This window comes from Orycteropus afer, unplaced genomic scaffold (assembly GCF_000298275.1).
Source record: "Orycteropus afer afer isolate SDZICR_OR568_19922 unplaced genomic scaffold, OryAfe1.0 scaffold00106, whole genome shotgun sequence".
Taxonomy (NCBI): domain Eukaryota; kingdom Metazoa; phylum Chordata; class Mammalia; order Tubulidentata; family Orycteropodidae; genus Orycteropus; species Orycteropus afer.
Window position 1 is genome coordinate 2271989 of NW_006921693.1, and position 26744 is coordinate 2298732.

Below are 26744 nucleotides of genomic sequence, written 5' to 3' on the forward strand. Positions count from 1 at the left end.
TTAGATGATGTATAGCACTGAGCAAGTGGGCTGCAAAGGAACTCTTTCAAGTGCTGAGGAGCAAGGATGTCTCCTTGAGGACAAAGGTGCACCTGACACAGGCCATGATATTTCCAATCGCCTTGAATGCATGTGAGAGCTGGACAATGAATAAGGAAGACCGAAGAAGAGTTGATGTTTTAGAGTTGTGGTGCTGGCGAAGAATGCTGAAAGTACTATGGACCGCTAAAAGAACTAACAGATCTGTCCTGGAGGAAGTGCAGCCGAATGCTTCTTGGAAGTGAGAATGGCCAGACTTCGTCTCACCTACTTTGGTCATGTTGTCAGAAGGGACCATTCCATGAAAAAGGATGCCATGCTTGGTAAGGTGGAGGGTTGATGAAAGCAGGAAAGGCCTTCAATGAGGTGGATTGACACAGTGGCTGCAACGATGGGCTCAAGTATAGGAAGGATCACAGAGCTGGTGCGAGATTGGGCGGTGTTTCGTTCTGCTGTGCATAGGGTCGCAAAGAATTGGAAATGACTCAGTGGCACCTAACAACATAACAACAACAACATCCCCACCAGAAGGCAACTCCATTAGTGTTCCAGCCCAAGCACATTTGAAGGGCAGGAGATGGAAAAGCATTGTGGGCAACACCAACATTATATAGGGAAAGAGAAAGGAGAAGGGAGGGAGGAAAAGAAGGGAGGAGGGAAGAAGGAAGAAAGCCATCAAACAAAACGTAAGAAGAAATACCAGCTCACTGTTCCAAAAACATGTTGGAGCAGCACCGCAGAAAAGAAACCAGACTTGGGGAACTTAAGTCCCCGGAGCCCAATGGGAACAGGGGGGCACTAACCCACTCATGGCAAGCCAAGTGTGACAGTACACACACGCACACATGCACACACGCACACACGCACATGTGCGTTTAGGGTGTGTGTGACTCCCACCATGTTTACTCACTGTCTTCTCCCTGCCTCACCCTCTGGGACACTGGGGCTCCAGTTTGAGTGTTCCCAGGAATCACCAGGGGCCAAGGGGGTAGGGGGCTAGCTACAGAGCAAATCCCTGGGGGCTGCCTCCAACAATTCTGGGTCAGCAGGCCCAGGGTGGGGTCTACGTAACAGGTTCCCAGATGATAGTGATGCAAGGGGCTCAGAGCTCACGGGGAGACCCTGCTCTGGGAGTTAAGTGCTCAGGAAATGAATGAACTTTCTTTGCAGATAGAGGCCGTTGAGGTACAGTGTGAGTAGTTGTTGCTGGAAGGGGGTGGGGGCCAACCAGCCCTAAGCACTATTCTGTGCCAGGCATATGGTGTGTGTGTATGTGAAAGCAAAAGCAAGAGTGAGAGCGCGCGTGCGCGAGAGAGAGTGTGTGTGTGTGTGTGTGTGTGTGCGTGTGCGTGTGTACGCTGGGCTCCCCTCAGCCTCATTACATCCCTGGGAGATGGTTACCAGGTGTCCTTCACAGATGGATAGCTGAGCTCACTAGGGTCCCTCATCTAATGTCACATAACTAGAAAGTGGCAGGATTAGAAATTTCCCTTTGTTTCAGGGGTGCAAGGGAAAAAAATGGGAAAGGAAAAAAAATGATTGAACACTTATTACTTGCCATAATTTGCCATTCAGGTGATCTCTTTTAATCCTTCCAAAAGGCCCTTATAATTTTTACTTCACAGATGAGGAAAGAGGCTCCATAACATGTCTGATAAATATATATTACTCAGGAGAGAGAGAGAGGGAGAAACAGGAATCACACTCACCAGCCTCTTCCTGCGGCAGAAGAGGTTAGTGCTCAACTATTCATCTCAAGGTTGGTGGTTTGAAACCACCCAGCAGCGCTGCAGAAGAAAGGCCTGCTGATCTTCCATAAGGACTGCTGCTGTTAGCTGCCATCAAGTCAGTTCTGACTCACAGAGACCCCAGGGTTCTCAATGCTGTGGCCTTTTGCAACCGGATCCCCAGGCCTGTCTTCTGAGGCACCTCTGGGTAGGATTGGGAGCTCTGGTGGCATAGTGCCTAGAGCACCTGACTGCTAACCAGAAGGCTGGTGGTTCAAACCCACCAGCCACTCCTCAGAAGGAAGGTTGGGCAGTCTACTTCCGTAGTGACACTGCCTCGGAAACCCAAGGAGGGATTGCTATGAGTTGGGACCAACCAGACGGCACATAACAACAACAACAACCTTTTGACTAGTACTTGAGCGCTTAAGCGTTTGCACCACCTGAGATTCCTCCATAAAGATCAGAGCCAAGAAAATCTTACAGGGCAGTTCCCTCTGTAACCAACAGGGTCACCATGAGTCAGAAGCAATTGGATGGCACTGGGTTCAGCCTTTTGTTATGGCTCAAGGGAGCCAGCAACTTTGGAAGACCCTGGGTCATGTAAACTGTTAACACCGGAAGGAGAAACAGATCTCAGATGGTGACAGGAGAGGATAGCACGTGACTTCCTACGGTCACAGGTAAGCCAGTGAAAAAGTTGAGACTAAAACCCAAGGCTCTGATTTCTTCCCCAAGCACCACATAAAACTCAGCTCCACTAACTACAACACAGTTCACTGTTACTCTACATCCTCCTCTATAAACACACAGGCACCTAAACAATTGGCAAGCAGAGAAACTCCCACCAGGGGAGCACACAACACCTCCGGCAACTACAGGCCCAGCTTGTCCAGCCCAGGAGTCCCGCACACAGCACCTGGAGGGCCACCAAGACTCCAAGGACACATTAAGGGTCTTGAGGGCAGACAAGTGCCCAGGAAGCTGGGACAGAGAGCAGTCCACTCCCTGTGGGCTGGAAGGGCTGAAAGAGCTGCCTCAATGCTGTGGAAAACAGTATGGCAGCTCCTCAGAAAGTTACGTTGTTGCTGTTGTTAGATGCCCTCAAGTTGGTTCTGACTCATAGCGACCCTATGTACAACAGAACAAGACACTGCCTGGTCCTGCGCCATCCTCACAATCCTTCCTGGGCTTGAGCCCACTACTGTAGCCACTGTGTCAACCCATCTAGAGGTCTTCCTCTTTTTCACTGACCCTCCACTTTACCAAGCAGATATCCTTCTGCAGGGACTGGTCCCTTCTGACAACATGACCAAAGAACAGGAGACAAAGTCTCACCATCCTCAACTCTAAGGAGCATTCTGACTGCACTTCCTCCAAGACGGATTTGTTTGTTCTTCTGGCAGTCCATGGCACATTTGGTATTTTTCACCAACACCACAACTCAAATGGATCAATTCTTCTTCAGTCTTCCTTACTCAAAAAGTTAAACACCGGGATACCACAGGCCCAGCGATCCTCCTCCTGAGAATCTCCTCCTAAGAGATCTGAAAGCAGTGACAGCCACATATGCACTGATGTCCACTGCAGCACTACTCACAATAGCCAAAAGGTGGAAACAACCCAAACACCCATCGACTGATGAGTGGAAAAACACAAAGTCTACATACATGAAATGGAATAATACTCAGCCTTACAGAGCAATGGGTCCCGACACATTCCACAACTTGGATGAACTTTGAAAACATTATGTTGAATAAAATGTCAGTCATAAAAGGACAAATATTATATGATTTCACAAGTATGACATGCCCAGAATAGGCAGATAAACGGTGGTCAGAGATGAATGTGGTTGGCAGAGGTGGGAACGAGGGGGACGGAGGGCGCTCTGCTCAGGAAGCACTGAGTGTTCGTTTATGGGGATGGAAAATTTGGGCAAAGGATGTTGGTGACGGTATCACGAAGGGATTGATGTCACTGTTCTCCCAGAATGTATACGTAAAACATGTGACGTTGGCAAATGTAATGCTATCTGTATTTTTACAACAATAATTTTTTAAAGGGATGCCTTGAGAAGGTGGCAGCAGCCCGGCAGACAGGCACAAACCGTGAGGAGGACAAAGACTTGGCTTTTCTAATCAGGTTCCTTTTCATCTCATGCCTGCAGGGTCACAGTGACTGCTTCCGGACCAAGCCAAGGTGACAGTCACAGCTAATGCTGACAGAGCACCTTGTAGGTGGGAGGTGGGCTGCTGAATCGGTCAACACCTCTACACCTCTACCGAGGAGGAGCCAGTCCATCCCCATGTCACAGGTGAGCTTGCACAGGGGACAGGGAATAAGAGAACTTCCACTGAGGCCCCACCATCCAAGCTCCTACCCCTTCCCCTTCTGCTGCAGCCACCCTTCCATGTAGCCTGTGCTCTGCCACACTGGACTCTCCTGCTATCCCTCCAGCTGTCCACCCCAGTGTGAAAGCCCGTCCCCTCCCATGCAGCCTTCTTCTCGGCACCCCTTGACTCACAGCTGAGTCCACTGCCCCAGCCCACGTGTGCTCACAGCACAACAAGGCACCACGGCCAGCAGAACCCCTGCCTCCTTTCTCCCCGCTCCATCTGCCCCAATGCCGTAGTCTGATACGCAGAACTGGAACATTCTAAAAGCACACACGGGCCTTCTTTTCTCTCTGTCTGTAGCCCCTGCTGAGCACCATCACTGAGCATCCTCAGCTCCAATGCTCTTGACAGCTTGAGGATGGCAACATAGCACCTTCAATGCCGTGTCCTCGCAACCTACAGTGCATAGCCAGCAGGTGCTTAGTCAATGTTCAGGCGGCTAGTCATCCATGGGGCATTGGCTGCAGACCTACTGGGTGCTGGTCACTGTGCTTGGCCAGAATGATGGCGTTTTGTTTTGTTTTTTAAAGGAGAAGTGATCAAAAGATTCCCAAAAATGAAAATGTGGGCCATACCCAGTCATGAGTTCACTGAGTGAAGCACAGAAATCCAGCAAAGGTTCTGAATGGAAGCTTGTCCTGCTTGGAAGTCCCAGGTCTGGAATCAAGGTTGGTACGGGCTCCCAGCTCACCAGGTGACACCACGAGGCTTGTTGAACATTTCTAAACGCCACCTGAAGGAGCCTTAGTGTTGCAATGGTTAAGCACTCAGCTGTTAATGAAAAGGCAGGAGGCTGGGACCCAGCCAGCGGCTCTGCTGCCAAGTCAAGTGCTTTATGCACCACCAGGGCTCCTAGCTCCTAATGATTACCGCTTAGAAAACCCTCTAAGGCAGTTCTTCTCTGTCACATGGGGTCACTATGAGTCAGAATCAACTCCACAGTGCAACAAGCCTCCCCTGGAGTCCCCTGGGGGTACTAATCCAATGGCTGCAGTGCACCCAGAGCTGTCTGGGAAGAAAGGCCTGGCCACCTACTTCCCAAAAAGTAATCAGTGAAAACCATGGGGCACAGTTCTACTCAGACACATGTGGGGTCGCCAGGAGTCAGAGTCAACGCCACAGCAACTAGTCATACTGGTAAACCTCTCGTTCACCTCAGAACTCAACAAGGGCCCCTACTTCACAGGCCTGCTGGGAGGATAACGTAAGATAACTCGTGAAAGTGTCCGGCAGGTCCCTCGCACAGTTTCTAACACTCGACAACAATCAGCCGCTGTGATGATCACCTAGCAGCTCGACGCCTGAATGCTAGCCAGGATTAGTTTTCACCAGCCAAGAATGCACCTGCAAGGTGAGAACTCTCCCTGTACTTCCAGAAAGGAGAAGCCACCTCCTTTCCTTTCACTTTCCAAATGAGTCAAGGATGAGAGAGCGGTTAATTCAAAACACCAAATAAACCCTGGCTGTGTTTAATGAGTGGGCTGGGAACTGAGTTAAACAAAGTGTGCATCACAGCGGCTCTCAAGCCTGAGAGGAGGAGTGTGCCTGGGACGGAGCCTGCCTGGGCTTTCCCTAAAGCCTCTGAGGACGTGCACCAGCCAGAGGCAGGCTCTTTGGATGCACTGACTCCCGAGCTGGACCAGTGCTGCTCCCTGTCCTCGCCTAGCCTGGGCAGCATAACCAGGCAGGCCAGCAGTCCTATGAGGAGGGAGCTGGAGACGCAGAGCCACGCAGTTGTGGAACAGAAAGCTCAGGGTGCAGCCCGCGGTGGATCGGAACGCCCTGTTCTGGGCACTTTGCTGAGTTGCCTGTATCTGGACTCCTCGGAGGTGGAAGCAAGACGGCATGGGGCCAGGCATGAGGAGACAACAAATGTTTATGGACCTCACAAAGGATGAGGGACTATCCTTGTCTCGGTTGCCTAGTGCTGCTGTAAGAGAAACTCTCACTGCCGTAGAGTCGGATCCGACTCATAGCAAACCCTCCTTGGGTTTCCGAGGCGTTATCACTACGGAAGTAGATTGCCCAACTTTCCTTCTGAGGAGCAGCTGGTGGGTTTCAACCACCAGCCTTCTGGTTAGCAGTCAAGTGCCGTAGGCACTGTGCCACCAGTAGCTTTCACAAACCGTCATTTATTTTCTTACAGTTGAGGATAGAAGTCCAAATTCAGGCAGGCAGCCCGGGAGGAAGCCCTTGTCTCAGCTTCTCCAGCCTCTGTAGCCTCTGCAGCTGCCCTCCACCATCATCAGTGTGTGTCTTCCTGCGTCTGCCATCTTCCGCGCCCAGTCTGCTCTTTCAAAAGTCATTGGTTTGAATCTAGATGCAACAACGGCTCTCTCCTCGTCAAGAAGAAAGAAGAAAACCAAAATTAATGGAAACAATCAGTCCTAGCGACTGGTACACCATCCGATCTGCAACCTATACAACTATGAGACCAGAAGAACTAGATGGTGCCCAGCTACCACTGCCATCCACTTGGAAGGGATGTAGGAGATCCTGCATAAAGAGGGAGAACAATGTGGAACAAAACTCAAAATCATTTGGAGGCAAAAAAAAAAAAGAAGGTGGGGACCAGGTTTGCTGGTCCAATAGAGCCTGGTGTAACCACTGAGACTATGGCCCCTAGCTGCCCTTCAGGTCTGGAATTGAACCCACAACTGTGGTTTCCAGCCAAACAAAGTACAGGCATGTGAGTTAAACATTTACTTCAAGTAGACACACGCCCTGGAGAGAACAATCATGGGAGAAGGACGGGCTGCTTATGCACAGGGAGATAGCTCAGGGTGCAGAAGAGTATGAAGGGATGGACACTGGGAGGAGGTAACTATGGGGAGGAAGTGGGAGGGGAGCTGCTGCATTGTAAATTTTGGTCAATGACATGAGACAAAGTATATGTGAACTGCTGTATGAAAAGTGAATTTACTCTGTAAATCTTCACCCAAATCCTAATAAAAAAAAAAAAAAGTCATTGGTTTGAGACATGCCCTAAACTGATAGGGCTGCATCAGCCTAACAAAGAAAACGCTGTTCCCGAGTGGGCTTCCATCCACAGGTGTGTATGGCAGTGCTGTGTGCCATCAACTGGATTCTGGCCCGTATCGACCGAGGTGACAGAGTAGAACTGCCCAGAAGGGTTTCTAGGCCATCATCCTTACAGGAGCACATCGCCACGTCTTTTCTCCCAAGGAAGGGCTGGTGGGTTTGAACTGACGATTTTCCAGTTAGCATGGCGCCAGCAGGGCTCCTTGTCTGCATGTATCCAAAACAAAAACAAAACACTGCCATCCAACTGACTGTGACTCAAAGCGACCCCCACTGGTTTCCAAGGCTGTAAATCTTTATGGAAGCAAATTGTCATGTCTTTCTTCCAGCAGAGCCGCTGGTGGGTTTGAATCACCAACCTTTAGGTTAGCAGCCAAATGCCTTAACCACTACACCACTGAAGCTCCTATCTACACGTAGGTTGTTGTTGTTGTTATGTGCCATCGAGTCGGCCCCGACTCATAGAGACCCCTCCTTGGGTTTCCGAGGCAGTATCACCATGGAAGTAGGATTGCCCAACCTTCCTTCCGAGGAGTGGCTGGGTCTACACGTATAGGGGTGAGGATTTACAACACATATTTTGGAATCATAATTCTATAACAGCCCTAGACATCATTTCATTAAACACGTCCCCTAACTCTCACAATGGCCTTCAAGGGTGGCAGCACTGTCCTCAGATTTGAGACCTGAAGAAACTGACATGGTTGGTCAAGTTCAGATTCAAAGCCAGCATTTTCTGGGGTTTCCCATTAAAACATTCTGCCAAAGGGCAGGGATAACATTACAGGAGTATCCCACTTTGATACTTTTTACATCTCTGTAGCGTCTGAGGTTATTTTTAAAGAGTTCATGTTTTCAATACTATCAGGGACATTTGCAGAGGTCTTGCCAGGTTTTATTTCTGAGCCCACATCTGGCACTAGAATTTGAGATATTCTTCTCTGGAGGCCAGAACTACTGCGGCAGCAAAATCCCCAAAGAGCTGTGTCCTCGTCATTTATTTGTATGGCCTGTCCCACCCCACACTGAGGGAAGTCACACACCTGACCAAGACTGGTACCTGATTCTGACTGACACTAAGGACAGATGAAAGAAACATGGGGACCTGGGCACCAAGGAGTCCCACACCTCTCGCCCCCAGCAGCAGGACTGGCAAGCAGGAACCCAGAAAGCTGACACAGGATCTCACATACACCTAGGGTGTGAAGACATGAAACCAGGCATGTCTCACCTGAATCTACCTGACCCTACCACCAACCCTCCTGAACTGGGCTGGGGAGAGGACAGACTATGGGGAGGGGAGAATGTGGGTTCTGGTCTGGTTCTGAGAAAAGGCCCTGGGACCAAACAACCTTTCCGAGATCAAGTCCCCTAAGCTGTGAAACAGGATTGTTGTCAGGATGGGGGGACCTAATTCAATGCTACCCCAAAAACTCTTCAACCCAAACGGCTTATACCAGCAATGGAGACCAAAACGAGGAGAGGGACAGTGTGTATGTGTGAGAGAGTGTGTGTGTGTGTGTGTGTATGTCTGTGTGTCTGTGTGTGTCAGGTGAGATGGCATTTCTCTTTTCTCCATGCTTATTTAATTATAAAACATTCCTTTATCACTCCCCTGCCCCCAGTAAGTAACCCCACCTTGATCCTGAGCTTGCCGTTCCCTGGGAGTGGTCCTGGGCACCCATGAGCAGAAGGGCACTTGTCCGTGCTAACACTGGGCCAAAATGTGGAGTGGCATGTCCTGGTAGACACATCGCCTGTGCACCAGGAAGGAACCCACAACTGGCCATCAGCATCACTCTGGGTTAGAACCTTTACTGTGCTCTCACTGTCTGACTTCGTCCCTTGTGGAGCTGGTAGACCCGGCATGGTTAGTGAGCCCAATGCAATCCAGAAGATAGTCCAAGAGAACAGGCATAAATTCAGCAAGTCACCCTCTGGGCTTGGTCCCACTTCATCACTACACACAGGATGAAGTAGTCATGGTGGCCCCATATTGAATTAAAAACAGGGGGCAGGGACTTCTGGTAACATGGAGGAATAGGCAGACAAGCTACACAGACCTTCTTCAACAAAGAAAAGAAAAACCAATTGACAAAGATACAGAAGATAATCATGGAACCCTGAGCTTTGAAAGGAACTATACAGATGTGGATTAGGCACCAAGTAGTGGAAAAACCTGAACAAAAACAGTGAGTACAGAGACAGTCAGAGCTGCAGACTGTCAGCTACTCAGACGAGATCAACAGCCTGAATATTTCCAAATGGTGCTGGGACCTGAAAATTGACCTAAAGATCAGTCCAGGTCACCAAGGGCTGCAGGGACAACTACTCTGGTGGCCTATGACTAGGAAGGGAAACAGCAAGAAGGGAGACAAACTGAGCTGTGGGCTTTCTGCTGTCCAGAGGGTGCAGCCATTTTGAATGTTTACAAGTGGTGGCCATTTTGGATATTTAAAGTGATAGCATTCTCATTCAGATTCCAGGGACCTAAGAACAGGCTCTGTTTGCCAGGGTTGGCAAGGACATATGAGAAAGGAGACAGGTGGTGAGTGTATAAGTGCTCTCAACTAGTGAACAGAGGAGCACAGCACAGTACCCTGCCTGTAAATTGTCCAAGATTTGTTGGAGGAGAATGTCCCTGATAGGATGAAAGATGAAAATATATATCCATTCAAGAAGTCCAACAAACCCCAAACAGGATAGACCCCAAAAGAAAAACACCAAGACATATTATCATCAACTCACCAAAACCAACAACAAAGAAAGAATCATGAGAGCAGCACGGGAAAAATGAAAAGTTACCTACAAGAAGCAACCAATAAGACTAAGCTCGGATTTCTCGACAGAAACCATGCAGGTGAGAAGACAGTAGAATGGTATATATAAAATGCTGAAAGAGAAAAATTTCCAACCAAGAATTTTGTTTGTTGCTGTTATGAGCCATTGAGTTGGCCCCGACTCACAGCGACTCCTCCTTGGGTTTCCAAGGCAGTATCACTATGGAAGTAGGATTGCCCAACCTTCCTTCTGAGGAGTGGCTGGTGGGTTTGAACCGCCAGCCTTCTGGTTAGCAGTCAAGTGCTTTAGCCACTATGCTACCAAGAATTATGTACCCAGCAAAATTGTCCCTCAAATATGATGGTGAAATTAGGACATTTCCAGATAAGCAGAAACTAAGAGAATTTGTTAAAACCAGACCAACCTTACAAGAAATGCTAAAGGGAGCCCTTTGGACAGAGAAGCAACAACAACCAACAACAACTGACCATTAACACACATGATGATATAACCTAGAAATCAACCCAGCTATGGAAGTATCCAAAGTAAGTAAGCCTACAAGATTGTAAACAGGGAACCAGAGACATGAACCAACAAATGAGAACAACTACAAACCAAGAAGAGGGAAAAAAATCTGTGTCATTACAGAACTTCTAGATGGTAGGGAAGTCAAGACAACTACAAGATAGAATGGATTGTTCTAAGCTTGGGAAGAAAACTATAAATCACAGGGTAACCTCAAAGAAAAATGGTAAACCTTCACATCAAAATAAAAAAGAGGACCAGCATAAATATTCAGCAAATACTAAAACAACAGCAATGAAGGAAGTGATAACATGATTCATAAACAAAATGAGCTCAGCATAGAAAATTATATGGAACAAAGAAATCGACACAATGAAAACGCACATGACAAAAATGACAACAACAAATTCATATTTGCTGATAATTACATATCTGGCAAGGGACTTATCTCTAAGATTGATGGGACACCCCAACACCTCAACACCAAAGGAATTAACAATCCAATTGAAAAATGGGCAGAAGACATGAATAGACATTTCACCAAGGAGGATATTCAGGTGGTCAGCTAATACATGAAAAGATGCTCACAATCATTGGTCAACAGAGAGATGTAAATCAAAGCAACAATGAGATATACTGTCTCACCCCAGCACTGATGGCAAGGTTCTATGAGACAGAAAATAACAAATGCTGGCTAGGATGTAGAGACTGGGACTCTCATACACTGCTTGTGTGACTGTGAAGTGACACAACCGCTGTGGAAAGCAATATGGTGATTCCTTAGAAAGTTGGAATTGGAGATACCATTTGACCCAGCAATCCCATTACTAGGTATATGTCCTAGAGAGGTGAAAGCCAGGATAGGAACAGATACATGCATGCTTGTGTTCATCACAGCACTATTTACAACAGCAAAAAGAAGGAAACAACCTACGTGTCCATCAACGGAAGAGTGGATGAACTATGGTACATACACATACTAGAATGCTATGCAGCACTAAAGAATAATGTAGAGTCTGCAAAACACCGCATGATATGGATGAACTTGGAGGACATTATGCTGCGTGAAATAAGTCAGTCACAAAAGGGCAAATATAGTATTAGTTCGTTGTTGTGGAGGGTCAAGGAAAGGTTTATATATGGAGGGAAACTTTCTTTGTTGGTTGCCAGGGCTGAGAGGGAAGGGGAGGGAACACTGCAAAAAAATAAAAACACATTGACTCATGTCATTTTAGTTTTGTGTATTTCACTGTACATAAGTTATATTTCAATAAAATGCATTAAAAAGAAACGATTACCAGCTGGAGAAAAAAAGGGGGGGGAGGTCATTAAACAACACTACTAATCTCATTGGCAAACAGTAACAATAAGGACTAACATTCTCGGGTACCAACCATGCACTGGGTTTAATTATCACATTAAATCATTACCACAACCCCAAAAGCGATGGGGAAGGACAAGTCTCTTGCCCTCTGTCCCACTGCTTGTGAGAGGACAAAGGAGGTTCCTCTAGCTGCAGAGGAAGTTTGTTTAGACATGTTAAGCACTCCCACAGCTTCAGCAGGGAATGCTGAAGTAAAGGACTAGTTCACAGCATGTTTCATCTTTTCTTCATTCAACAAATATTCACTGAGTGCTAATCTTAAAGCAGGGAGCTCTGGTAGCATAGTGCCTAAGGCACTTGACTGCTAACTAGAAGGCTGACAGTTCAAACCCACCAGCCACTCACTCTTCGGAAGGAAGATTGGGCAATCTACTTCTGTAGAGATACCACCTTGGAAACCCAAGGAGGGGTCGCTATGAGTCAGAACCAACTCAATGGCAGTGAGGTGAGGTTTTTTCATCTTAAAGCAGGATCAACATGGCGGACAGATTTTCAGTGGGGTTTACAGACTGACAGAGACCAGGAAGAAAGGTCTAGTGATCAGTGGTCAGTGAAGACCTTAGGGATTGAAATAGAAACCACCTGATGCTAATGCTGCAGGATGAGCCACCAAGGATGGAAGGCACTCAGAACACACCGTGGCCACCACAGTGGACTTGCTTGGAATCTTAACAGTGGAATGCCAATGATCATGAAGGAGCACAGGACTGGGCGATGTTTTGGTCTGTTACACAGGGGTGACCATGAGCAGGGCACTAAAGTGAAGCTCTTAAAGGGAAGTGCCACTCACTTTCTTCCTCCCCTTCTCCAAGGAGTTTGGCTCTATGGCGGTTGTCTAAAACTCCTTCTATGATGTTCTTCTACTACTGTTGACTTGATGGCAGTCAGTGTTTTGAGGAGACTGTTGTGGTTAAGTGCCCTTGCATGGATTCCAACCCATAGCAATCTACGTGACAGCGTAGAACTGCCCCATAGGGGGTTCCTTGGCTGTAATCTTTAGGGGAGCAGATCATCAAGTCTTTCTTTTGCAGAGCTGCTGGGGGTGGGGATTGAACCAGCATCCTTTCCATTAACAGCAGAGTGCTTAACCATTGTACCACTAGGGATTCTATGAAATATCTATTATGAAATAAAATTTGCAAATGGCAAACATCCTCAAACTTTCAGGGTTTGGGACTACCCACCCACTCACTGCTACTGAGTCAATTCCAACTCATAACAGCGACCCCTACGGGTTTCCAAGGCTGTAAATCTTTGCAGAAGCAGACTGCCTCATCTTTCTCTCTTGGAACTACGAGTGTGTTCAAACCACCAACTTTTTAGTTAGCAGCCCAATGCCCTCACCACAGCATTACCAGAGCTAGTTATGGAACTGCAGGGAACAGTAAAAACATCCAGGTCCTTAAACAAAACCAAACCCACTGCCATCCAAGTCAATTCCACCTCACAGTGACCCTGTAGTACAGAGCAGAGCCGGCCCAGAGGGCTTCCAAGGCTGCAGGTTATTGCAGCATCTTCCTCCCAAAGAGTGGCAGATAAGTTCGAACCGCCAACCTTTTCATTAGAAGACCAGCGCTTAACCACTGTGCCACCAGGGATCCTCAGAAAAACAAGAGGGAGGGAAAAAGCCTAATGGAAAATGACTGGTCTTATCAACTGTCTTTCTCCCTCTGACATTGTTACGTTTGTCCAGTCCTACAAAGCTGAATACTAAGTAATGAGATTTAAATAATTAATACTTAATAACATCAGCATCATTTTGTTACTAAATAATAAAGAATAATCATGTCGGCTTCATGATTTACTAAGGAGAGCTTAAGTAATTTACTGCCACGTGTAACACGCAGCTTACAAACTCGCTTAAGTCCATCCTACTGACTAACCTCTGATCAACCTTGGTCACCAAGTGACTCCCAAATACCAAAGTGCACAGTAAGGATACAGCAGTGCCCCTGGGTATGTTTTGGGAACGAGAGGTCATTCTTAAAGTTTAGTAAACTTTTCAAAATGCATAGATGGTAATAAAATGATTGATAGGCTAAGGGGAAGGAGGACCAGAATGCTAAATTGTACTTGCAGGACCATTTAAAAAAAAATAAATAAATACTGATAAGAGTTCCAAAACATAGGAAATGGGTTTAAATACACCACAGTGTACTACGCAATGACTACTCTCCAGCCTTGTAAACTGTGCCCCAAATTCTGGAAAAGTCCAGAGTGTCTGTCTCTGAGTGGGACTAGTGTTTGAAATGTTCTTCTTTCCACTCACCTATTATCTGGTGCCATAGCAGATGAGGCATTTGGTTGCTAAACCCAAGGTCGGCAGTTCAAACTCATCAGCTGCTTCTACAAGAGGAGGATGAAGCAATCTACTTCTGTCAAGATTTACAGCCTTAGAAACCCAATGGGAGTCACTATGAGTCAGAATCAACTCAATGGTGGTGCATTTGGTTTGGTCTGTCCTCTCCTGATGAGCACGGCAGAGTGGAGAGTGCCAGAGTGGAAGCCACAGTGCCTGGGCTAGAAACTCAGCTTCACCTGTGACCTTGGCCAAGTCCCCTAATACAGGGCTGCTACAGAATAAAATGAGTTAATAGTTGTGGTTTTAAAAAAAAAAAAAAAAAGAGTCTGGTGGCACATTGGTTAAGCACTTGGCTACTACTGTAAGGTTGGCGGTTCAAACCCGCCCAAGGGCTCCATGGGAGAAGGCTTGGCAGTCTGCTTCCATAAAGATTACATTCAAGAAAACCCTACAGGGCAGTTCTACTCTGTCACTTCAGGTCATTACAGGTCAGAATGGACTCGATGGTACCGAACAAGATTTATAGAGGACTTGGAACACTGCCTGCTTCATAAGAAGCACTATGTAATTCTTCATTAAATAATGTATTTATTTTCTATTAAGAGTGAAACACACTTTAAAAATCAAGGGATAAGAAATTGTTGGTAAATGAGAACAGAGGGAATCACTGAGGCACAAAAACAGTCCGAGAGGGACTTACCTTGTATAATTGACTCCCCACCCCACTTAAATTTAAAGGGACAATTTAAATTTATTAGGAGCTGGAGGGCAGGTGACCTCTAGGATATTTACATCAGAAGAGATGTCCCATAAAGGGTGACATTTCAGAAGATTTCACCTTCTGGTCTTAGGAGTACCTGCTCTCCCAGCCCCACTCCCACCATTACATCTGCATAAAAAATGAACTGCACTGTGATCAAGGGCTCCGCCCTCCAATCAAGGGCTCCGATCCTCTGTATGTCCTCCCAGTTCACATTTACCAGGAGCCAAGGCCAGCCCAGAGGGCAGTACCACCCCAGGGGCCTTGCCTGCGTCTGAGAAGGGAACGGAGGGGAGGATGGAAATGCGGGAGTGGAGTGCAGGTTAAGCACAGCCCACCCTGAACTCAGCATCATCCTGGAGCACTCGCAGGGGTAGCTGCCCGCCGGCCAACCCCGGGACACAGCCAAGGAAGCCTGGGTGCGGAGATAACTCCCCACAAAGTCCCTCACCTCCCACCCCTCCAACTAGGTGGAGTGCAGGGGGAGTACCTCCAGGCAGAGGAGCAGATGAGTGAGATTTGCACGGAAAAGGGCTTCCAGACTGCCAAGTCCTTGTCTCCTCCCCCTCTCACTTCCAGGGCAGTGTGCCCTCCCCCTGCTTCCTTCCTGACAACATGACCTTGGCTGAGGGCAAGCACAAGCCCAGGCAGCATCTGGGCCATTCCTAGCATTCTGGGGAACAAGCCTGAAGAAGTCCGCAGGCAGCTCTATAGCAGGACTGAGAAGGGCATCTGAGGCCAGCCGAGGCAGTCCCTGGGCAAACACCGTTCTGGGGAGCGGCCCACACAGGGCCCAGGTACCTGTCCGGTCCAGCTGAGGGCCACATGCGCACGGTCCCTGCTTGGGTTTCCAAAGGTGCTTCAATTCAACCTAGGCTAATGCACTCAGCTACTGACCGAAAGACCGACGGTTCAAGTCCACACAAGGGCACCTCAGAAGAATAGCCTGGTGATCTCCTTCCGAAAAATCAGCCACTGAAACCCTAAGGAGCACAGCTCTGCTCTGAAAGTGTGAGGTCAAGAGTCAGTTCAACCACACACACACACACAAAACAAACTCCTTACAGGCACAATGTACCTTCTTCCAAAATGGTCGAAAGCCTCAACAAAACCAAAGCAAGCCTCCAGGATGGTGTACACACAGGACGTAGCACAGGGTGTGACCCCTGCTGAGGGAGGCAGGGTGCTCAGCCCTTAGGCCCCAGATTCTGCCCTGCAGTAATGTGGGTGCATGCGACAGTACTGGTCTCCCTGACCACCAGCATTCACTCCATAACCCAGTCTCTGACGCTCTGCCGCAGACCTCCCTTCAACCTGTGCCCACCTCACCCAGTCCCTGCAGCTCTTCTCCTATGCTAGCCCTGATGCGTCTGGGAGTGCCCCCTCTGGGGTCTAGATCTCTAGGTTCACAGGAGGCCCCAGTAGGTGCTGAATGAGCCGGGCGTGGGAGGAAGAATGCAAGGTCTGTGTCCAGGAGTGGGCAGCGAGGGCCAGGCCCAGGCAGGCAAGCATGGGCCCTGGTTCAGAAAGCACAAACTCCCAGAGGCTGCAGTCACCTCCCCTCAGCCCTCACCACTCCCTAGGGTCCTACTCCTGCAAATCAGGAGAAGGAAAGAGAGCAGGCGATGGGGCGGTGGCTCAGGTGGGCCCCACGGGCAGTCGCTGGGTTACACACAGGAAAGACGGAGAAGCTGCTGCACCCCATGCCTGAGCGCAGTCAGCATTTTGTCAAGACTCCTATGCACTTGTCATGGGATCCCAGAGATGCTTAACCAAATTCCAAACTTCAACAAACCAACAATTAAAACTTAAAGAGAGAAGGGCAGCAGGGGGAGGAAGAGACGGTCTGACAGCTAGCGCGGCACTGTGCCACCCTTTCCAACGGCCTGAGGCAAAGGCTGGGCTAGGAGAGGCACCTGGCATCGAAGCAGGCCCTTTCATGTCCTGGTGACTCCAGCCAGCCCTGCCAGGTCACCAGGCCAGCCACCGTGGCCTCGGGATCACACCCAGCTTTGGGGCCGCCCACCAGTGCCCTGCTCAGAATACTGCCATCCGAGCACCCGCTCTCGCTGCCCAGGAACTGAGTACACCTACAAAGTCCGCACTCGCTGCCAAGACAAATGACCACAAACTCTGCAGGTTAAAGCACAAGTGCTGTCTTAACAGTTCTGGAGGTCACAAGCCCAACATGGGTCTCGGCGGTTAAAATCAAGGTGCATGTTGGCAGGGCTGTGTTGTTCTTTTTTATTTTTTGTTATTGTGGTTTGAGAGACAGTTAACAGAGCAAAACACTTTTCCATTCAACAATTTACACACACTTTGTTTCGTAACATTAGTTGCAGTTGCTTCAGCAAAACAGCCCTCTTCCCGTTTCCTCCCAGGGATCCCAGTACCCTTTTGTCCTTCTTTCCTGTTCCTACCTGCCTTCTGAGCTTTGTTTCAGGACAAATGCTGCCCTTTTGGTCTCTGCTTTCCTTTCTGGAGGCTCGACAAAAGAATCGATTCCCTTGCCTTCCCCAACTCCCAGAGCCCCCCACATTCCTTGGCTCACGGCCCCCTCCTCTGTCTTCAAAGCTAGCAATGGAGGGTCAAGTTCTCATCACATTATGTATCTGACTCCCTCTTCTGCCTCTCCTGTGTCCCATAGGGCTGCTGTAAATCAGACCTGACTCGACGGCATGGGGTTTGATTTTTGGTTTCAGTAATTAGATTGGGCCTACTCAGATATCCCAAATAATCTACCTTAAGGCCAGCTGAGTAGCAGTTTAATTCCACCTGCCACTATAACTTCCCTTTGCTACAACAGCTATCATTATTCACAGGTTCTGGAGATTAGGACATGGACATCTTTGATGGACATTATTCTGCCTGAAACCAAAAAACAAAACCAATGCCAAAGAGTTGATTCTGACTCATAATGACCCTATAGGACAGAACTGCTGCATAGGGTTTCCAAGGCTACAAATCTTTATGGAAGCAGATTGGCACATCTTTCTCTTGCAAGCCAGCTGGTGGGTTCAAACCACTGACCTTTTGGTTAGCAGCTGAGAGCTTTAACCACTGCACTCTCAGGGCTCCATCATTCTGCCTCCCACACCCGTATGCATGCCAGGCCCCCAGGGTGCTGCACAATTCCTGCAAAGCCCACAAAGTAGCAGCCCTCCTGACTGGTACCTACCACCTCCTCCTAGAAAAATTCTGGCCTACTCCCATTCACACAGCTTCTGGATGGTCTAGGCACCTCCCTATTCTGGACATCCTCAGCCAACCTGTGGGGCCGTGACACTAATGCCACATCACAGGGGTGGGAATGGTGGTAAGAGACCCACTAGGGCCACAGAGCTCAAAGTAGTGGACCTGGGATCAGAACCAGGTCTGCAAGCTGGCCTTTTCTCCACCACCCCACACTGACCCCAAAGACAGGAGGTAGGTCTCTACTGGCTGATAGCTGGGTCTCTTCCAGCACAGCAGTGGCCTCTGTCCCTCACACCTTGTGCTTGGGGGCTGAGGGGCTAGAGGGACCTCCATCCCGAGCCCTCCCTGATAGGCAGAGAAGGTCCCAGGATCAGAAATATTCTGCCAAATTTTAAATGTGTCAGTTGTGCAGAGAGAGGGGAATGGAATGAAAGTAAACCAGCATCTACTGAGCATCTGCAAAGTGCCAGAAGCGGTACTAAACCCACATGCCACACAGAAGGCCAGGACTCAGAGACCACTGATTGTTGTCATCGTCAGCCTCCGACTTGTGGGATGGCCAATGGGATCAGACCATTGTGACCCACAGGGCTTTCACTGGCTGATATTTGGAAGCAGACTGCGAAGTCTTCCTTCCTAGTCCATGTGTTATGAACTAAACTGTGTCCCCCACAAACCTGCTGGAAATTCTAACCACTACACCTAAGGTTGTAATCTCACTTGGGAATGGCTTTTCTTTGTTGGGTTACCAAAGCCACATCACTGTTTCAAGAGGTAATCACTTTTGAGACATAAAGAGGAGATTGTTGTTGTTATTGTTATGTGCCGTCGAGTCGGACCCAACTCATAGCGACCCCTCCTTGGGTTTCCGAAGCAGTATCACTACGGAAGTAGATTGTCCCATCTTCCTTCAGAGGAGTGGCTGGTGGGTTTGAACAGCCAGCCTTCTGGTTAGCAGTCAAGTGCCTTAGGCACTATGCCACCAGAGAGCCCATTCTAAGAGGAGATTAGGCACAGACAAAAGCAGACTCAGGGGAAAGACCACCACCATCTGAAGATGACAGATGCGGACCGGCCACCAGGCCATGGACTCCAAGGACGGAGGCTAGCGAAGTCAGTCAGAATTTCTCCCAGAGCAGAGATACAGCCTTACCCTAGAGCCGGAGCCCTGAATTCAGACTTCCAGCCTCCTACGCTGTGCGAAAATAAATTTATGTTCACTAAAGCCACTTGTGGTATTTCTGTTATAGCAGCACTAAGAAACTAAGACCCTCTCCTAACGACAAGCTGCCCCAAAACCTGTCCAGCAACACAGCACCACGCAAGCCTCTGCTCACAGACGCTGCTGGCTGTGCACACGGTGCATTGGCCAGAACCAAACTCAGTCGGGTCTCCTTCATGGAAGGCAAGAATTCCACCACTGAACCACACTGCCCCCTTGGAAATCAGCAGCACTGTCAAACTCATGCAACGAGGGTGTGAGCTCTGTGGACTCCACCACGTGGCTGCCTCCTCATTGCCACCCAGGAACACAGAAGTGACCTGGGCACTGTGTAGCCTCTCCCTCTCCTGGGCCAGCACAAACCCACACCCCACCTGGAGCTTCTGCCACAGCACGGGCAAGGGCCCTCCAACCAGTTCCTTGCTTCACTCCTCCACTTCTGACCAAGGAAACTTCTTCCCCTTCTGTGGCTGATCCAAGTTAGGCAAGCTGGGGCAGGCAGGTATGAGCAAACAGAGGGCATGGTGCACTAGCACACAACACTCAGGTGGAACCCAGCCCCAACCTTTCCCCTAGATCTGCTCTGTCCCCACAAAGCCAAAATAACCTGAATGATCAATGCCAGAGGGACAGACTGGCCAAGTCCTGCCAGGGCCAGGAGGCAGAGACAGGCCCTGGCAGCCAGCCCAGGTTTGATCCTCTTACCCAAAACACCAAAGCAAAGCCTTGATCATGGGCATAAAGGATCCTAGGGATCCAGCTCAAAGGTGAACCCAGACACCTGATTCAAGTCCTGGATCTGCCATGTCCATGCTGGATGGCCTTAAGCAAGTCACTGCACCACTCTGGGCATGTTCCCAAGCAGGCTCTGCTGTAGGGGCTGAGGCTACACATCAACCAGCTGCCGTTGAGTCAATTTTGAGGGAAGAATTCCACTCCACAGGGTTTTAACAGTTGATTTTTTTACAAGTCGACTGCCAGGTCTTTCATTAAAGGCACCTCTGGGGGGACTGGAACCCCCAACTTTTGGTTAGCAACAGAGCATGTTAGTCATTTGCAGCATTTAGGGACTCCCGGGAATACATACCAGAGGGTAAGAGACATGCTCCCTGCCCTCAAGAAGATTTGAGTCTAGTGGCAGAGCAGATTAAACAAATGTCTGCACACAGGCACACACAAACACACACACCGCCCTAAATCACAAATAAATTGCAACTGGAGCTGGAAAGGAGCTATGCACCCCTGCCACCCAAATAGTTAATCTGGGAGCTCCAAACAAAGGCCTGTGAAGAGGAGAAGCTTAAACAGATACCTAAAGACAGGTAGGATTTGTTATTTGCTTATGGAATAAGAAGGCAGGAGAGAGGACAGCAAGTCCTTGACAAACACCACCAACCTGGGAACACTGAAAACTGGCCACAGGCCAGCTCCCAGGACCGGCCGGCTTTCACTTGCAAAGGCTGCTCCTGCTGTCACAATCAGATGCAGATTGGCCAAGAGGTGTCTCCCATAGAAATGGAAGCACCCGCTCCTGGAACCCCAGGCCTAACAATGAGCCCCAAGCGGCTCCCCAAGCTCCCCAAAAGCAAAATGCACAAGTTAATCAAGGCGGATATTACAAATCAATGGGAAAGTAATCGTTAACACACCCCCAAAGGAAATGAACAGTTCACAACACAGAAATAAGCAACGAATGTCATTGGTCCAGCAGACCAGCGGCCACAGGAAAGCAAATGGAAAACAAGACAAGGTTTGGGGTTGGGTTTTTGGTCGCGGCGTTGCAGCCCTCCTGGTGCAGGGTTTGTGGCATCAGATACAGTGCTCAGATTTTAGGAAGATGCCTCTGTTCCTCCCCGCTGCACTGTCTGTGGAGGGGCAACTGGCAAATCGTCCCTCAGAAGAGATCTGACGATGCTTCAAGACTCCATAACTCCTCACACTTGTCTGAGTGACACTGCCAAGAAGATAATAAGAGATGTTATAACTGTTAAAAAATAATCAACACCTACCAGAATTTGAACATAAGGTTTGTTCTGAGCAGTTATTCTATATGCGCATGGGGGGTAGGGGTTCTGATTCCAGACAAAGCAAATGGCTCCATGCTGCTACGTACAGTGGGGCTTGTAAAAAGAACCAAACCAAACGAAAACTAAACACACTGCCATCGAGTCGATTCCGACTCACAGCCACCCCCACTAGGTTCCCAAGGCTGGAAATCTTTATGGAAACAGACGACCTCATTTTTACTCTGTGGAGCAGCTGGTGGGTTCAAATGATCAACCTTTATGGTTTGCATGCAGCCAAATGCCTTCACCACTACACCACCAGAGCCCCTTTGTAAGAAGAATAGGGAGAAATAGAGAAGATCAACCATCGTCTAATCTTAACATGACTAACTGGAACTCCACTGATACCGGGTTACTTCTGGCCTGGCTGCAAAGAATGTGGCCCTCCACCCACCTGCAGCCAGGAGATTTAAATTAGGACGTAATGGTTTGACAATTATCCTCTTCCAGCAGGATAAGACACATTTACATTGCTATAGAGCCATTTCTGGCAGGCTTTTGCAGTTGGGTGAGGTTTTTTTTACGGTTAATAAGTAGAGATACCACCTCAGAAACCCCAGTGGGGGTCGCTATGAGTCAGAATCAACTCGATGGCAGTGGGTTTGGGCTGTTTTTGGGGATAAGAAAAACCTTAAAATCAAAGTGATTAATTTTCCTCTTCAACAACACCGACGAGACCCGAAGGAAATCTCAGTGCTCAGCACGACTGAGTTACTAATGAGAACAGTGACAATAATGGCACAATAATAGCAGCACACACCAATGCAACTTCCTCCTCTGGTCCTCCCATCAACCCCAGGTGGAAGGGGCTCGTGTTATCCTCATTTTACAAATGAGGAAAAACTACTTAGGGACCATCTCCTTGTAGCAGTGCATCGTGAGCTATGCTAAAGCTACTGTCAAACAAGCTCTGAATGACACTGGGAAATGGCCATGGTAGAAGTGAAGACAGTCAAGGTACCAAACAACCTAGAAACAAGATGGCAAGGTGTTACGAGTGGCTATCAGGATTACGGGTGATCTTTATAGCTTATCTTTTGCAATGTTTCTACAGATTAGCATGCCCAGAAAATGTTTGCCTGGTAAAAAAGTTGCCACCCAGATGATCCCGATGCATGATAACCCCATGTGTGTCAGAGTAGAACTGTGCTCCGTGGAGTTTTCAGTGGCTACTTTTTCTAAAGCAGATTGCCAGGTCTTTCTTGCAAAATGCCTCTGGGTTGATGTGAACCACCAACCTTTTGATAAGCAGCTGAATGCATTAATCATTTGCACAACCCAGGGACTCCTTGCCTGGTAAATGCCCCTCATTTCTGTCACTGGCCTGAGTGGGGATATTCAGAACTACCCAGTATGGGCACAGCCACTGGCCACCATAGGGCATGTTTCTGCCAGCAGTTGCTTCCTAACCAGGCCAGTTACTAGACACAGCAGGAAACGGTATGGGTGCAAAAGGAGCTCACTTCCAGAAAAGGCGACAAAGGAAGGGAACTCGTATTTACCAACAACCTACTTACTGTGTGCTGGACACCAGCATGACCAGACAGCAAAGCCTTACAGACTTCTGCAGCTGGCCCTCGAGTCTGAACCCATCAATCTCTTACAGCTGTACGAATACATCTCAAGGTTTTGGGACCTCTGTGCTCACCTCTGCCTTCTCTCCTTGGACCCCACAGCTCTGAATCACAAATTCATCCTCCAAGACCCACCATAAGCAATTCTCCAGCAAAGCCACCCAGGCATGAGCTGCTCACTGTCACCCCACTCCCCCTACCCATGACCTAGCATGCCCCTATTTATAATTCTATTACAGCACCTACTACACTGTGCTATAATGACTTATTTATATGCTTGGCTTCCCACCAGAATATGAACTCCTTCAGAGCAGGGACCTTGTTGGGTTTTATCCATCTGTTCATCTCCAGAGCCTGGCATGGTGCCCAGTGCATAGCAGACAAGCAATGACTATTAGATAGCTTGGTTGCCAAGCAGAAAAATGGCTAAGGAGAAGGACAGCTAGATGGAAGGATGGCTGGCTGGAAGGATGGTTGGGTGGCAGGACGCATGGTTGGAAGGATGGCTAGAGAGAAGGATGGATGGGTGAATTTCAACAAGCCGGGAAGGAAGCATGGAAACATGAAAGCAAGCATGGAAGAACATAAGGAGGAACTGACAGGAAAAAGGAAACACTGAGGTTCGTCAGGAAGAGGTAAGCACGAGGCAACAAGACAACAGCAGACACAGAAGGCAGGCTGGCTGCAAGTCCACAGTGACTGCCCAAAGTTCACATCTTGACTGCATCCACGAGCATTCTGAGCTTGTTCCAGAGTGATGGCACTCTGCAAGGCCCGTCCCTGCCCTTGAGAAGGTCACAAAGCAGTGGGGAAAGAAATGAGGAAAGCAATAAACCAGACTCGGGGGTCAGAGCTCACGAGCTCCCACGTGATTATCAATTCCTCTTCTCTACAAGCCAACTGCCACCTAGAGTTTCCAAGGTGACCCACCCGGCCAGTCCTCCCATGGGACTCGCCCACCTCCTAGGAGTCCAGGAATCCTTTCCCCAAAGGCTCCAATCTGGAATCTTCAGCCCTCAACCTGCCTTCCACAGATGCTTCCAGGAAGACCTGCTGTGACGGTGAGGCTGGAAGTGGAGCGCAGTTCTCAGTGCCACACCGCACCCAAGTGCCACAACTGGGAACCGTTCTGCTGGGAGGCGCCTGCCACCTGCAGCATCTCGTCGGCTGCCAAAACCTGCAGCTCTTCATCTCCTGGCTCACCTGGGAGCCCTTTCCCTTCCCAGAGCCACTCAGCGGTTCCAGTAAGTGGCCCTGCCAGGATCCGTACACACAGTTCCCATAGCCCCTGGGGCGGCACCAGTTCTTGTCACTGCTGGCACCACAAGCCGGTCACGTGGCCCCATGTGAAAGGAGGTGTCTACACGGTGTGATGTCACTGATCGGCTTGTGAACAAGTCACATTTTTCCTGGGCTCACCACACCCAGATAATACAAGCTTTAGGAGCACAGGATGACACATTTAAAGAGGAGAGAGAAAGCCATCTCCCTTCAGGACTGATGACTCAGTCACCTCACTTGTCGGGACAAGGAGCTGAATGATTGCTAAGGGCCTCCTGTGTGCCAGGCACTTCATCCATGAGAAGCTCACCGACCAACTTTGACCTCAATGGCATCGTCCTCATTTCACAGACAGAGAAACTGAGGCAAGAGCCAGTGAAGCACATAGAAAGCCCAACACTGAGCCTCAGGTGTGACTCCTCCATCCACTTCAAGGCCCCCACCTGCTGGGTCCAGCAAGAAAGCTTGAAGATTTCAAACGGAAGCAGGGCGGCCAAGAGCCAGTGAGGAACTGGGTCTGTGTGAACACGCTAGTTAACAGCAGGCATTCCCATGTCAGCCTCCCAACTCCTTATGCTTGTGTTCGCCACTGAACTATTTAGGAGAAGCAGCCCAGGGTACCAAAAAGGAAGGGGAAAAGAAAGAAAGAAACAAAAACAGTTGCCAGCGACCCTCTAGCACAGAGTAGAATTGCCCCCTAGAGTTTCCAAGGCTGCAAATCTTTACAGAAGTAGACTGCCCTATCTTTTGCTCAGGGAGCGGCTGGGTGGATACAAGCTGCCGACCTTTCAGTTAACAGCTGAGTGATAAACCACTGTGCCACCATCCACCAAGGGAGAAGAAAGAAAGCAGGCTCAAATACCAGAGGTCGGAGCTTACATTCTGACTCTGCTGCCATGTGGTTGTGGGCACAGTGCTTAACATCATGTGCTGATGATCCTCATCACAAACCCACGCCATCCATTGGGCCTGGCAGGGCAAGCACCCGGAATCGGCTGGCTTCTGCGATCTCTTCCCTCGCCTGCCACAGTGAGCTGTGCTTTATCGTCTATGAATGCAAAGCACAGAGTTGGGGAGCTGGACATTCAGGCCATGCATGGGACTTGTTCAGAATGAGGCACACAACTGCAAACAGGCATACACCTCGATTTTCTTCTCACCTAAAAGTACCATTAAAAATAAATCTTCCATCAGGGTCACAAGAGATGGACCCTGACAGGATGGGGTGAAAACACTGAGCAGAACTTAAATCCTTAAAAAGCCCAGACTTACTGGATCAGTTGAGACTAGAGGGCTTCCTGAGACTACCACCCTGAGATACTCTTTAAACCTTGGACTGAAATGATCCCCTGTGGTCACTTTTTAGGTAAATAACAGACTGGCGCACAAAATAAATTATATTATCCACGAGTAGAGTGCTCCATTAAAATACCATCTATATGAGACTCAAAAGTCAACAATTACTCCAAAGCAAAGATGGTAAGATAAGGGGGCAGGGAAACTAGAATACTGGAAACAGAACAACCAGAACAAAATTAATGACAGCATTGACATGTTGTAAAAAACTATAACTAATGTTAGTGAACAATTTGTATAGAAATTGTCAAATGGAAACCAAAATTGCCATATAAATTTTCCCAGCAAACACAACAGCATATTATTAATGAATAAATAAATCTTCATGGGCAATAACAAGAGAAAAAATGAAGGCTGAGTGGTGGCTCAAGGTCACAGAACTGCACCACATTAGTAGGGTTCATTCAAAAGTATTATATAGGTAGTTTTCATGGGACAGCCACCATTCTGGAAACTCCCATATCATAACCGTTCTCTTACATTCTCTTTGACTTTTCAGTTAAAACATAAACTCCACTTCAACATCCAGCCTTTTTGCTAATATCCAATGTTTATCTTGCAAAGTGTCCAGTTCAACCCATCTCTCCATCTCGCTCAGGGAAACACTGGGTGGCATACACACTTAAGTGCTTGACTACTAGTCGAAAGGTTGGTGGTTCAAACTCACCCAGAGGCACCTTAGAAGACAGTCCTGGTAATCTGCTTCCAAAAGGTCACGGCTTTGAAAATCCTGTGGTGGCGTCACTATGCACTCTCTGTAGACCTCCCAGTCACCTTGGAGGTGACAAGCTGGTGTCTCTGGAGCTTCACACACCCAGAACAAGTCAGACATGGGTCCTGGATGGGCTCACAGCGCTCAGAAGTTTCTCGGAAGATTCTCTGCAGCAAACTCTATCCTTTGGGTGTCTTCAATGCAAATCAACATCTCGGGTCTTCCCAAGGCTCAACAAACCCCTCAGGGTCCACAAGCTGCCCAGTTCCCTCACCCCCAGTCCCACCCCCACCCCCGTGCTCCAACCAACAGGTACAGAACCTCATGGGGTTCTCATGTCAGACCCCCCACCCCCTGCTGCTGCTTTCTCCAGCTCAGCTTG